Here is a 14,599-nt window from a genome sequence, read left to right as displayed (position 1 = left end):
GCATAATTACACAATCTGTACAGGTACAGTCAGTTGTAATAAGCATATTGGAACAAATCATGCTGGGAATACATGAAGAGCTATCCTTTATTGCAACTTACAGGCTTAAAGGATCAGCAGCTGAAGTCCTTGTATGATATCCCAAAGGCCATCAGCTCAGAGATCCTGTAGTCGATGCTTTTGGCAGCAACCAAAATACCAGCAGAATGTTCACCGTTCTTAATTCTCTGGCTCATTGCATAATTTCAAGCCCACAATCATTTGATCAACAGCAAGTTGGTGAACCCGTTCCACACACTGACACCTTACTTTTAAAGAAGCTCTATCTCCTGTAAGTTTAAGTTTATTCTTATAGGTCTGCGAACAACAACAGTACATATGTCTGTGGTTGTGTAGTTTTACAGTGAAACATACAGTAAGACCAACAGTGTGCGTTCAGTGTGGTCATATTTCTACAGAGCAAAACCAAAACACAGAAACAGGCAATCACTCTGAAAAAGGTTTGTGTGTTTTCTCATTCAACTAAATCCAAAATGGACACACTGCTCCAAACAGATAAGCCTGCTGACTCCTCTGATTAGCATATGGTGATTATGTATATGCAAATTAACTCTTGGGAAGTAAATGTGATTCAAGTCTGTGAAAACACCTCACTCTCCATTTTCAGCCCTGTATCCACTGGACTCAGATAGGTATCAGCAGCATCCTGGGGACCCTGTGATTGACAAGTCCACTGACATAAGATTGCAGCAGCCGCCAAAGCTCAGGTGAAGCTATAATAGGTCCATTTAATGAAAAAGTAGCTCAGAGACCTTCCCCACACATATCAGCAACAGACAAGGGAGCTGCGTTTTTTTATCCACCTTGGTGACAAGAGGTCGGACGTATTATAAGGCGTTTAATTTAAGCAGAGGACTCTCAGGGAACAATCTTCCATTTCACTGTGTTAAAAGGAGCAGACAAATGGGCAGAAAAGGATTTAAAAAGTTCAGTTAAAGAGCACTCAATTAACGAGCATTTCTCCTCCGAGTATGAAGTGCTACATAGCTGACATGCGATGATGATGTGCAGTCTTTGTCACTGTTCCGCGAAACCTTATGCGAGTTGACCTGCATTATATATAAAACTTCCTCCATCTAAAAACAGAAGATGGAGACTGGGAATATGAATACTGCATGAACCCCCCAATCAGGATTTGAAGGAGGTAAACAGGATGTTTTCCTCCTTCTATAAATACCACAGCGCTTCAGTAACGTCTCCTTCTGGGAATCTGTCAGTCGGAAGTGCTGCTTCTTCTGTCTCCCAAAAGAAAAAGAAAATAAATCAACCAGCATTCACACTGGGATGGCAGCTGTGCTATAGATTCAGCTGATGTGGCTCAGGATTCTCAAACCTTTCTTTTTAGAGCTAAATAAATGTGGTACTACCTGACATAGTTTTTTATTAGTGTCACTGCCCTTCATGTATTCAGGTAAGATTATTCTCTTCTTTCTTAACCTGTAATTCTTTCCGTCAGTTGTCTAGAGTGTGTAACTGTTTCGCCCTGCCCTTTTTTCTAATTTTGGATCTATAAGTGAACGTGTGTATATACTCAGTAACATCCAAATTGATTCCTAGACTTTTCTCACGAAACCCAGAGTGCAGACTTCCTCAATGATCTGTACAAAAGCACGCAGCAAGTTATTTATTTTTTAAATTATTAATTCTTCATTTGTCCAGGTAAAAATCTCATTTCCAAGAGAGACCTGGCATCATGGCAGCAAAAGCCAAACGGCTTTTGAAATTTTTTTTTTTTTTTTTTTACCTTGACGATCGTGGCTCAAGAATTGGCAGTTCATCTTGTAATTGGAAGGTTGCCAGTTTGAGCCCCGGCTTGGACAGTCTCGGTCGTTGTGTCCTTGGGCAAGACACTTTACCCGTTGCCTACTGGTGGTGGTCAGAAGGCCCGGTGGCGCCAGTGTCCGGCAGCCTCGCCTCTGTCAGTGCGCCCCAGGGTGGCTACAATGTAGCTTGCCATCACCAGTTTGTGAATGTGTGAATGACTGAATGTGTAAAGCGCTTTGGGGTCCTTAGGGACTAAATAAAGTGCTACACAAATACAGGCCATTTACCATTCGATTATTTTTCCACCCCAATAAAAAAATGTAAGCAGCTGAGTTGTCAACTTTTTCCAACCTGTTCTTATTTTTCTAAGGTTAAGATGTCCTTAGACACTAATACATGTAACCAGTTTTGTCACATGTGTCTCACGTCCTTCACATTTTACTCCGTTATTACAGCTAAAAGTCGGAACTGAAAGAGTTGGGTTTATGTGATCTGAAGATGGTTTCTGATGAGCAGACTGGGAGGACTGCTGTTTCTAATTAAAACTGGAACTATGTTACACTGATTGAGCATGGAAATTATGGCCCATTGCCTCAGAGACATCAACAGTCTTTAGAGACTGACTGACGCCGCTTTTTAAAACACATTAGGAAAAATCATCTGTGCGGATTTCATTCATTGATTGCATTAACTTCATTTTAGGCATCTTCACTTGCCTTCTCCGTTTACATTTTTATGCTATTTCTAGTGGACAAGGGAGATCATAAATGTTCCCTTTTAAACTTAAAAAGATTCCATGCATTGTTCTCTTGGTGTCTGTTAAAAAATATGTGACACTTTTTTTTCTTTTATTTCTTAGTTATTGATCCCACACAGTACATTACATGTTATGGTCATCAAAAAGGCCTCCTTGTATCTCACAACATCAGAGTCTTGGTCTACCTTCCTCAGTGTACTCTTACTTACTTTCAAACGTGATGCATGAACTATAACAGTACATTTAGCCGAGCTCAATCTGAAGCCTTACTTCCCAGAAAGTGCTCTTTTGGAATAAGCTCTGCTGAGCTGCAAAATTGAACTGCCAGTCGTCTATGGAAATTTGATAACAGAGGGTAATGCTCTGAGCCTGATGTCTGAATTCTCACTCTGAAGTAGCTGTGGCAGAGAGCGCTGTAAGGTAAATCACTATCTATATGGCTATCAGTGGGTTGGGAATGTAGTAAAGGTGGAAAAAATAAAAAGAGGAAATCAGACTAGGAGGTAAAGGTCCCCAGTCAAAAACTGTAAATAATAAAATAAAATAATAAAATACTAATAAAATATTATTAGTATTTTATTTGTTGAACCATCTGGAACCATCAGTCCAAGTTCCCCCTTGTTGCATCTTTGAATCCACCCACATTGCCTCTTATCCAAGCCTTAGCTGGCACTGTGATCCATCCAGAAAACCAATTACATATAGCAGACGGCCTAATTGACTCAAATTTAATTTAAGTCGTTCATTTGTTCCACTGTCAAGAGATGGGCTGCGATTTATGCAGAAGAGATGCTGTGTTGCTTTGAACAAATGGGCAGCTTTGAAATTGAAATGCTGGCTTTTGTATAAGAGGAACCAGTGGGCAGCTTATGATCTTCAATCAGAAGCCAGTGACTTAAAGAGCAGGTCGTTTAATTTGAGATCCCTGTCAGTGCAGTGTGTTTTAGGAGATTTATGTGCTTAAAATGCAGATTCCCAATTACGTTAGGGAGCAGAACCCTGCTTTATACTGTTAATCCAAAATTTAACACTGAAATACAACATTTCATTTTAATGCTCTGTGACTGGAAGTTACCTTTGTTTAAAGAAACGCTGCCTCAGTGAAGACAATGTTTCACCTTGCTGATGGCTAGTTTAGGCCTGTTGGATCCAGGTGCAGATGGCGTCAGCTACTGCCTTCAAATACTGATTGTGGCGCCATGCATCTCTTTACTTTACCAAGGCTTGCGGTAGCAGCTCAAAACATGCTCAAGGAAACAACCTGCCTGGCACACTGGGTGTGCTAGGTGCAAGAACCCAACAATGCAAGTTAGAAGGGTTTGGCAGAACATCATACATCGACTGGATCAGAAATCTGAGTGTTGTTGGTTCCCAGGTCCAGTTCCCTGTCTAGGTAATCTTCCATGCCGATGCCTGTAAGATTTCTGACCTGATTTTTCTCATGGGCTCCTCTTTTGAAGTCTTTAAAATCAGATGTCGGATTATAAACTAGAACGGTCATCTTGCAATCACTTAAAATTTCCCATTTAGAGATGAAAATATATCACCCATATTTTTGTTTTTTATTGTGGCACATTCCTTATCTCTGTATCCATATGGATGTTCAGCTTCAGCAAGAATAAACTGAAAATGTAGTAAAGATGGTTGTGTTGATATTAGGGATAGGTGGATTTTCTGACCTAGAAATCATAGAGCTGATAAAATGGTGACAATGTGAGTCTAAAATAGTCTGTTAACAGATCTACAACACACAGCATCTAAAGGCATACTAATGTTAATGATTGTTGGGAACAAATAAATCCAAACAAAATGATTTTCTTCAATCAAAATAAGTTAGAAAAGCGACATGCCTTTTCATTAAACACATTCGACTTGCATCCAGTAATATTAGAAGCTCCAGATAAGACTGCTCATTAAGCCAGGCACAGCATGCGATTGCTTGAGTGCACCTAAAACACATGCAATTTTCTCTGTGGAGAATTCAACAGTAGAGATTTAATTGGAACTAAAAATAGAAAATGACCTTGAAGGACACCAGGTGAGCACAGTACCAAATTATTTAGTGAACCGCCATGTCTATAGTATGACGTAGGACTACTGAGAACAAACATGATCTACTTGCATGTCATTATAATTGGAAAAAAGAAGAGCATGGGTCACTCGAACACTTCGGTCCCCACAATCATTTGGGAGCATCAGCTAGCCCACATACTTCAACTCCAGGTAATAAATAGTGTTTTTAACCATTCCCTATCCAGTAGAATAGAATTCAACTTTATTGTCATTGCACATGCACAGGTACAGGGCAACGAAATGCAGTTTGCATCCATCCAGAAGTGCTTTAGTGATATAGATATATTACAATATATATTAGCAATAATATAGATATGTGAGTATATTACAGAAATGGGTCTATTATGGTATGTTGTGAATATTCTATAACTATAAGTATGTACAGGCTGTAGTGAGTACAAGCTATGTACAGGATATGAACAGGATATAAATATGAAAAACTATACAGAATATGAAATAAATAACTTTACAGAATCTGGGATATACAGCTATACAGAAATGGGAACTATGCAAGTTGTAAACAGTTGTAGGATTAAAGATTATTGAATGTACAGAATGATTATTTACACAGAGCTATACAGTAGTGCAGTTAAGATAAGTGAGGGTGTAGATAGTTTCTACAGAGGCTATATAAAGTGCTAGTGGTTGTGAGTGGTGGTTCAGTCCATGTTATTATTGTGTTTGAGGGTACAGTTTCCATTGTGGGGGTGTGTATGTTCAGTCCATGAGTTTAACGTGGGTCAGATGTCAGGAGGCAGAGTTCAGGAGTCTGACAGCTGTGGGGAAGAAGCTGTTCCGGTACCTGGTGGTCTTAGTCCGGAGGCTCCTGTGGCGCCTCCCAGAGGGCAGGAGGGTGAAGAGTCCATGTGATGGGTGACTGGGGTCTTTGATGATTTTCCCAGCCCTTTTCAGACACCGCTTCCTGTAGATGTCTTTTATGGCAGGAAGTGGTGCTCCGGCGATGCGCTGGGCAGTTTTCACGACCCTCTGCAACGCCTTCCGGTCCGAGGCAGAGCAGTTCCCGTACCAGACTGTTATACAGTTGGTCAGGATGCTCTCGATGGTGCAGCGATAGAAGTTCACCAGGATGTCTGAGGACAGGTGGTTCTTCCTCAGAGTCCTCAAGAAGAAGAGGCGCTGGTGAGCCTTCTTGACCAGCTTGGAGCAGTTGGTCGTCCAGGTGAGATCCTCGGAGATGTGGACTCCCAGGAACTTGAAGCTGCTCACACGCTCCACAGCCGTCCCCTTAATGTGGATGGGTGGATGTGGGTCAGCATTCCTCCTGTAGTAATGTGAATGGGTAGTTCTTTTAATACCTACAATATTTCAACAAGAAATGTTCAGCTTTTTAGAGCACCAAAGCGTCAAATTGGGAATTTCATCTACTTCTACAATCACTTTGAATAAGTTTTGCCTTTCTTCACAAGTTTTAGGAGCTTCCCTCATTTCAAGTTTTATGTTTTCTTGCATTATTTAGAATTTCCTTGCATCACTTCTCTCTGATCTGTAGAAAATGGCAGCACATGTAGGTGTACCATCAACTGTAGGTGCTCAGGAGCGATCAGCTAGATGGGTAACCGCAGGAGCTAATTCACTCAGCTTTCTTATTCGTTGCTGCTGCGGTGGATTAAGACAGGATTTAGGATTCATCTGTGATTATGACCTCATGTTCTTTTTATTTAAGGTAAATCAGATACCAGCACCACAGGCCTGTGTTTCTGAGCAAGGCTTTCTCTGCTAATGTTAACATTTGGAGCAGAAGAAGTAGTTGTTTGTTGTGCTGTTTGTGCAATATGTTGTTTTGCTAGCGATCATGTAGGACATCATTATATACCAGCTAGCCCAACTTCAGTAACCCTACAAAAGTCACTGCTGTTTAGTTTCCCATCTTCATTTATGTTGGAAGTGATAGCAGAGCTGTACGTTTAAATTTTTTCAGAAATCTCTCAGTCAGAACATGCTATATCATGTTTAGGTGGAAACTAGCGAGCTGACTTCTAACTCCGTTGAATTTAATAAATTCTTTTTTCATGGATGTCTGGATGTTAAACTCAATAGTTACACCTGGTAAAGCAGCAACGCTGATCATTTTATTAAAGATGAAAGGATTTAGACAGTTTTTAACTCCCAGTGATGCCACAGTGTTCGTCTTTGGGACCTCAAGCTGACGGAGTTTGGACCCAGATTACTCTGCAAGGCTCCTGATTACGGTAGCCGTAATGCTCCGACAATCCATCAAGCGGTGCGGCTTCATAGCTTACCAAAGTCGCACTAAAACATTTATTGACAGATTTCTGCGCACCATGTACCACATAAAATCGGTTCGAGGACAGCAAGCACAACCAGAATTCATACATAAAGCACACTGTCAATTTTTGAGAAAATTAAAGGATTTTTATCGCAATATATATCGTTACCACACATGCTTCAACTTATACTGTGATATGGATTTTAGGCCATATCGCCCAGCCCTAATTTATAATAAAGATCAAATAACATGTACAGTCAATAGAGTTTTTGAGACATAGCTCTCACACTGCTTGTATTTATTAGTGACCAGGGAGATACTTAGTTGAATCCTTTTTTAAGAAACATTAGTAGAAAGGTACACATTTTACGATCACATTAATATCTATACAGATCACAGATCACCGACTAGGCCGTTTTAGACTGTGTGTTTCGATGGGCATGATGGATGCTGAATAATTTGTGGCTGGCTGGAGCATAGCGTGGTTTCAAGGTTTAATTTCCTCTTTTCACAACATGAGCCAGTAAAAGCAGGAATGTTCTTGGTGCAAAGTTTCTCCTGTTGTTTACTTTAATTGTGGCTACTACTGCGGTCTTAACGTTTCCCTTCTGTCACCTCAAAAAAAGATGGCAAAGTGACCCCAGGAAAACAATCAGAGCAGAGAAACAAAGAGTCTTCATATCAGACAGACTCCACATTTCCCCTGAACAATAGGAAATGCTGACTTTTATAATAGCCACAGCAACCAGGCTTTATTTCCCCAGGTGTCATGGTGATTTGTTTCTCTTGTACAGAAGCTATGTAAAATAAAAGATGCCCAGTAATGTATGACTCTTTAGTTTTGGCCTTTTAATTGGATTTCTTTGAGAGATCAGATTAACCTCAAGGGGCCTCTGCCTCTGATTGTAGCCTGACACCCAGTTTCCCCCTGCCTCGCTGTGAGGCTGTTTAATTCACTTTGTGTTGGTAAGGGCTGCCATTTATCATGTCAGGACTTGCTTTTGATTGATTCTCAGTGTTTTTGTAAACAAGATCTGCTGAGGGGTCCCAGGGGATTTGTCCTAGGATAATTTATCTCTTCCTGCAATAGATATTCATGCAAAAATTACAATTTATGATTCAAAACACTGCTGTAAAGCATGAATGAAGATATGCAGTTGTGTTTTACAAAGAGTCACATCACTGAATAAAATCTGGTGATTATTTGCAAAGAATTTTCCAGGTCCAGCAGACTTTGCAGCTTCAATTAGAAATAAAGACAAGTGTGGCACTTTTCAAAGAATCATGTGCCCTCTTAGATATTTAATTAGACCAGTCATTTAAATTTCATTTGGTACTTGCTTAACACCATTATCTTCACATGACCTATTCTTAGGCCTTATAAATATTCAGTTCATTCATAATGATCTTGATTATAACCAAGTGTTTAACAATTATGTGTAAATAAATGCAGGAAGGGTTGCAAAATCCTCTCTCTTATTCATAATGTAGTTACTGTATCCTATCAGACTCAAGAAGGGAGAGTTACAATGTAAAATGTACAGAAAATTGTTCTGATAAAAATATTCCTGTAGCTGTTAATGACAATGGGAGCTACTGATCTTCGCAATGGAGGATTTATATTTCCATTTTCAAGACAATCTTAAGGACTTTTTATTCATGTTGTTCTAAATATTGTGGTGAAATTTGATTGTTGATACTAGAAATGGTGGTAGGCAAAAATAATAATATTTCACAATCTCTAAAAAAAAATTAATCTGTTGATGAGTTGAATTAACAGGTGATAGTTTGTATTTTTTAATTAGTTTTTTAATAAGGCTCATGAGGATCTGTTTAATAAAAGTCTTACTCTAGCTGTTGAACTGCGAGAGGTCGTGTTTTATTAAATAAATGTTTCTGTGTGTAAACAGTTCAGCAGAAAACATAGTCCCTGCTTCACCCCTGCTTTGGATCCATACACTGTGTTTGTTGGTGGCCTACAGCAAAAAGAGCAGTGCTCTCGTTTCTGTGGGGACCAGTGGAGTGAACAGACCCTGAAACATTGATGTGGAGGGCACACATGTACTCGTCCCCTGGCACTACACAGAGTCCCAGTCACCTCCAGGAAACACTTACATAGTAGAATCTTCTAAATAACTCAAACCACTTTCTTCACTGTCCTGTTATAGTAAAAAGGGAAGACATATGTTAGGGAATAAAATTAGAGCAGCAGCTCATTTAGCAAAGCAGTTTTGCTTGATATTTCAGAAACTAATGACAAACTGTCATCCTGTGGTGTGCTATAGTTAGCCATTAATTCAGGAATAACAAGATTTATCACCAAGGATCCCCAGTGAGGGCACTGAACCACTCCAAGTCCAGCTGTGACAACACTGCGTTGGTATACTGGGAAAATCTTATTAATTTTCTCTCACAGAACCCTGACGATGTGTGACATCTGACAAATATTTTCGCTTTTAACTTGCAGATGAAGAGTGGAGAATTTTTATTCTGTAAGAGGGAGAAAACTCACATGTTGATCCAAGTGACGACAAGTCTGTGTTACATGTCAGGTTAAGTTTCATTTTTACTGATATAAAAGCTACTTGTGGACGCTCCTTTGTCACAAGAAGTCATGACAGCAGGTAGCTCTGCATGTTTGGCAGAGTTTGGCAGTTTTTAATTTTCACACCAGATCCCCTCACGATGCAGCCACACAATGGCATTAGTTCTTAGATATGAATCTTGCATAACAAAGTCTGCCCTCACCATTAGGGATGGGTATCTCAACAAGAACCGGTTCCCACTGTTTCAATTCCTTGGAATTGTTTGCCATTTTTGCAAACGATTCCCTTATCGATTCCAGTTGCCTCGAATGACGTCAGGTAAATGACGTCACCACATCATTTACCTGGCAGGAAACATGGCGGCTCAGACGCTCAAAATTTTGGTTATACTTTACGAGAACGGATGACAACAGGGCAACTTGCAATACTTGCAAAGTAGATATTTCATTTAAGGGAGGAAACACTACGAATATGCAAAAGCATTTGCACAAAACACGCGATGACCTTAAATGAATGTTGTGTTTTTAATTCCGCTCCAGACTCGTGAATCTCAACCCAGCAGCAGCGGTAACGTTTGCACGTCCTCTCCCGTTAATGCGGCAGGTAAATAATCAACTAACAGTGCATATTATGTTAGCACGATCGGCCTTATTACAAAACCTGCCATTACTGTGCATTTAGGTGACCGTGATGAGACAGAGTCTGGCTCAGATGCTGCCAGTTCTCACTGCAGTCTACCGGTAGCGTCTCCTTTCAGGCCAGGATAGACGAATGTCACCGAGCAGTGACTAAGTTTGCGGTAAAAGGCTTGCACCCATTTGCCACAGCAGATGCCCTGATTTTCGGTAAGTGAATGTGTTTAATTGTAGGCAGGGACTGGATATTCTTGTGTTATTGCTACAGAAGAATATTTATTTTATTATTTTACATTTACAATTTTTTTTTCCCGAGGACCCTGTTACACCCCATTGAAGAGCTGTAGGGGGTTTGTAAGGCCATGTTACTCCTAAATTTCTATCTTGTTCAAAGAGAAGATATAAAACAAAGTTCTAAGCTAATCGACCTTAGTGTTCTCCTTTTTTAAAAAGAATCGATGAGAGAATCGATAAAGACTCGAATCGTTAAACAGAATTGAAAATGAAATCGGAATCTTGAAAATCTTATCAATACCCATCCCTACTCACCATTGTTGAAATTTGGAAGTAAGTAAGGTTTATTTATTAGACAGGCAGTCACAAAGCGCTATACACAAATGTTAAAATATGGAAAATGTTAAGTAAAATAAAATAGATATAAACAATGCAAATTCAAAACAATTCAAAAACGTTGATTAAAAGAAGGCCTGTTTAAACAAAAAAGTTTTTTAACTGCTTTTTAAAGGATTCCACAGAGTCAACCAAACGTAGTTGTGGTGGTAGACTGTTCCACAGCCGTGGTGCCAAAGACTGAAAGGCTCTCTCCCCTTTCGTCTTCGCCATTTAGTGCTCTATATGTTGAAACAAGAATTTGAAAACGGATTCTAAAATCTATTGGGAGCCAATGTAAAGAATATAAAATGGGAGCAATGTGAGCACGTTTACTAGAACGTGTTAGTAGCCTGGCCGCTGCATTTTGTATCGTTTGGAGGCGAGAAAGAGATGATTTGCTCAAGCTGGTAAACAGGGCATTACAATAATCTAAACGTGATGACACAAATGCATGAACATTTTTTTCTAATTCAGCTGAGGAAACCATATGTTGGAGTTTAGAGAGGTTCCTTAAATGAAAGAAACAAGGACGAAACAAAGACTTTACATGTGAGTCAAGGCCCAGAAAAGTATATATAACTCCATGATTTTAAATATTTGAGTTGTGGTTATTTTTGTGTTACCTGCAGCAAAGGGCTCTAAACTTCCTAAACCTAATAACTGGTTGGGCCACCCTTAGCAGCAACAATTGCAATCAGATATTTGTGATAACTGGCAAAGAGTCTTTTACTGCACTGTGGAGAAATTTTGGCCCACTCAACTTTGCAGACTTGTTGTAGTTCACTCTCAAGTATTCATTTTGTTTTTCTTAAGCCATTCAGAGGTGGACTTGCTGGTGTGTTTTGGATCATTGCCCTGCTGCAGACCCAAGTATGCTTCAGCTTGAGGTCATGAACAGATGGCCGGACGTTCTCCTTCAGGATGTTTTGGTAGACAGCAGAATCCTTGGTTCCATTTGCCACAGCAGGTCTTCCGGGTCCAGTTTTTCACTCAGGGCCATGTAGCTTTGGGTTTTACTTCCCCTTATTAAATAACACTTTCATTTAGAAATTGCATGTTGCGTTTACTTGTGTTATCTATATCCAATATTGACATTCGTTTGATGATCTGAAACATTGAAAGGTGAAAAACATATAAAACATTTGGAAATCAGGAAGGGGGCCAATGTTTTTTCATACCACTGTGTGCAGTAGTGATGTGTATGAGTGAAAGGGGATATTTTTAATATCCAGATATGTGATTTGAGTTTTCTTGTGCCTTTGTTGCCTAAGCCACAGGCTGGACTCTCTGACTTGAAATCAGATCTCAAGTAGGAGAGTGTCACGGCCAGGCGGATCAGCTGCACGCTGATCAGCTCTCTCTCTCTCTCTATCGCCGGGGCTGAACTCACTGTGGGTTCATGCCCTCGGCCCACGCCCTCGACAGATGAGACACCTGGGTCTCATTAAGACGATCAGCATTTAAACCAGGAGGCGACTGCTGTTCATCGCTGGATCGTTGTCTACCACGCGTTAGTGAAGTCTCAACTGTTTCCTTCCTGGGCCACATCATCGATCATGGTAACCTCAAAACGGATCCCGCAAAAGTTCAAGCCGTTTTTGACTGGCCGACCCCTTCTAACCGTAAACAGCTCCAAAGCTTTCTGGGGTTCGCAAACTTTTATCGTCACTTTATTCGCGACTACAGTAAACTTGCCCTTCCTCTGACCCCTCTTACTTCTCCCAAGGTTCCCTTCTGCTGGGATGAGCTGGCTCTACAAGCATTTGTCCATCTGAAGGACCGTTTTACCTCGGCGCCCATTCTCGTCCAACCCGACCTCAACCTGTAGTTCATTGTGGAGGTGGACGCCTCGGATGCTGGAGTGGGGGCGGTGCTTTCCCAGCAGCAAGGTGGTAAGCTTCATCCCTGTGCCTACTTTTCACGCCGTCTCACCTCCGCAGAGAACAACTATGATGTGGGAGATCGAGAGCTACTAGCCATCAAGCTAGCGCTGGAGGAGTGGCGCCATTGGCTGGAGGGCGCTGCTCAACCATTTGTGGTATGGACCGACCACTAGAACCTGGAGTACATTCGATCGGCAAAACGCCTCAACACCAGGCAAGCCAGGTGGGCCCTGTTTTTTACTAGATTCCAGTTTACTATCACTTACAGACCCGGTTCCCGTAACGTCAAGCCAGACGCCCTCTCACGCCAATTCACCGCCTCCGAAGACGCAACTCGGGACTCTCCCATTCTACCGCCCACCTGTGTAATTGGGGTCCTGACCTGGGAGATCGAGTCAGCCATTAGAGAGGCCCAACAGACTGAACCAGACCCTGGAACGGGACCTCCAGGATTGCTCTACGTGCCCTCTTCAGTAAGGTCACAAGTATTACATTGGGCTCATATAGCCAGATTCACCTGCCACCCAGGGGTCCACCGCACTATTTCCCTCCTTCAACGTTTCACCTGGTGGCCATCCCTCGCCAAAGATGTCCGCGAATATATCTCTGCATGCCCGACCTGCGCTCGAAACAAGAGCGGCCATCAACCACCCTCGGGCCTCCTCCGACCTCTGCCGACTCCGAGCCGTCCCTGGTCACACTTCGCTATTGACTTCATCACCGGCCTGCCTGTCTCGTCAGGTAACTCTGTCATTCTCAACATTGTGGACTGTTTCTCCAAAGCTGCTCATTTTATCGCTCTCCCTAAGCTTCCCACTGCCCTAGAGACCGCCCAACTACTAACTAACCATGTTTTTCGCCTCCATGGAATCCCTTCGGATATTGTGTCAGACCGAGGACTGCAGTTTACATCACGTGTCTGGAAGGAGTTCTGCAGTGCCCTCGGAGCTCAGGTCAGTCTTTCCTCCGGTTTCCACCCACAGACCAATGGCCAAATGGAGCGTACCAACCAGGAGCTCGAGGCGGCTCTCCGGTGCCTGGTATCCACTAACCAGTCAACCTGGAGCGAGCAACTGTCGTGGATTGAATATGCTCATAACAGCCTTACCTCTTCTGCCACCGGTGTGTCCCATTTCGAGGCATCTCTGGGCTACCAACCGCCACTCTTCCCAGCCGTCGAAGGTGAGCAGTTTGTCCCCTCTGTTCAACAGCATCTCCGGAGGTGTCGGCGCGCCTGGAGAGAGAGAGTTAATTATAACAACTGCCCACCCATCAACAGTTCATAACCCCTTGCATTTCATTCATTTAAAAACCTTTTAAAAAGACGTCCTAATATCATAGCTGACACTGATAGTACACCATATTAATTTTGTATTTTTTTAACTTTACATTACAAATTGATTTGTGGCATTATAAATCCGCCATTCTCTTAGTGTTTTGAATGATATTATAAGGGAAGAACTGCCATAAGGATGTTAGCGGCTGTGGAACAGGTTAGGATATTAGGATAATTAGGATAACCCTGTATTATTATTTTTAAATATAAAAAAAAAAAAACCACACATTATGCGAGAAAAGTAAAAACAAACCACAATAATCATCTTCTTTTTCTAAATTACAAGAGCAAGGAAATTATAATTAAAGTATATTTCTGTCTTACGCTACAACAGTCACAGACTGGGGGGAGTTTCCTTGGAGATGACTACCTTCCAGTTTGTGATCATTGCTGGTTTTTACTTGATCTGGATTTTTTCTCCCCTGATCTGCCATCTGAACTGAAAATTACTGCCAGACCAGATTTTTGCTGGCTTTTGTGATCTGAGATCAAAACACAGACTGGACTTGGCATCAAAGCCACAATTGTAGAGCTGAAAGGAAGCTGGTTAATATCCAGTGCTATCAAACTGCACAGAATTACCGTGGGGAAGCAGAAGAGGGGTTTCACAACATGTTGACCTACATACACTTAAGCTACCACACAAGAGATGGCAAATAAATTATTCACTGAAGTGGTTGAAAGG

The sequence above is a fragment of the Rhamphochromis sp. 'chilingali' genome (assembly GCF_963969265.1).
Source record: "Rhamphochromis sp. 'chilingali' genome assembly, chromosome: 13".
NCBI classification, from domain to species: domain Eukaryota; kingdom Metazoa; phylum Chordata; class Actinopteri; order Cichliformes; family Cichlidae; genus Rhamphochromis; species Rhamphochromis sp. 'chilingali'.
Note: the sequence above shows the minus strand (reverse complement) of the source record.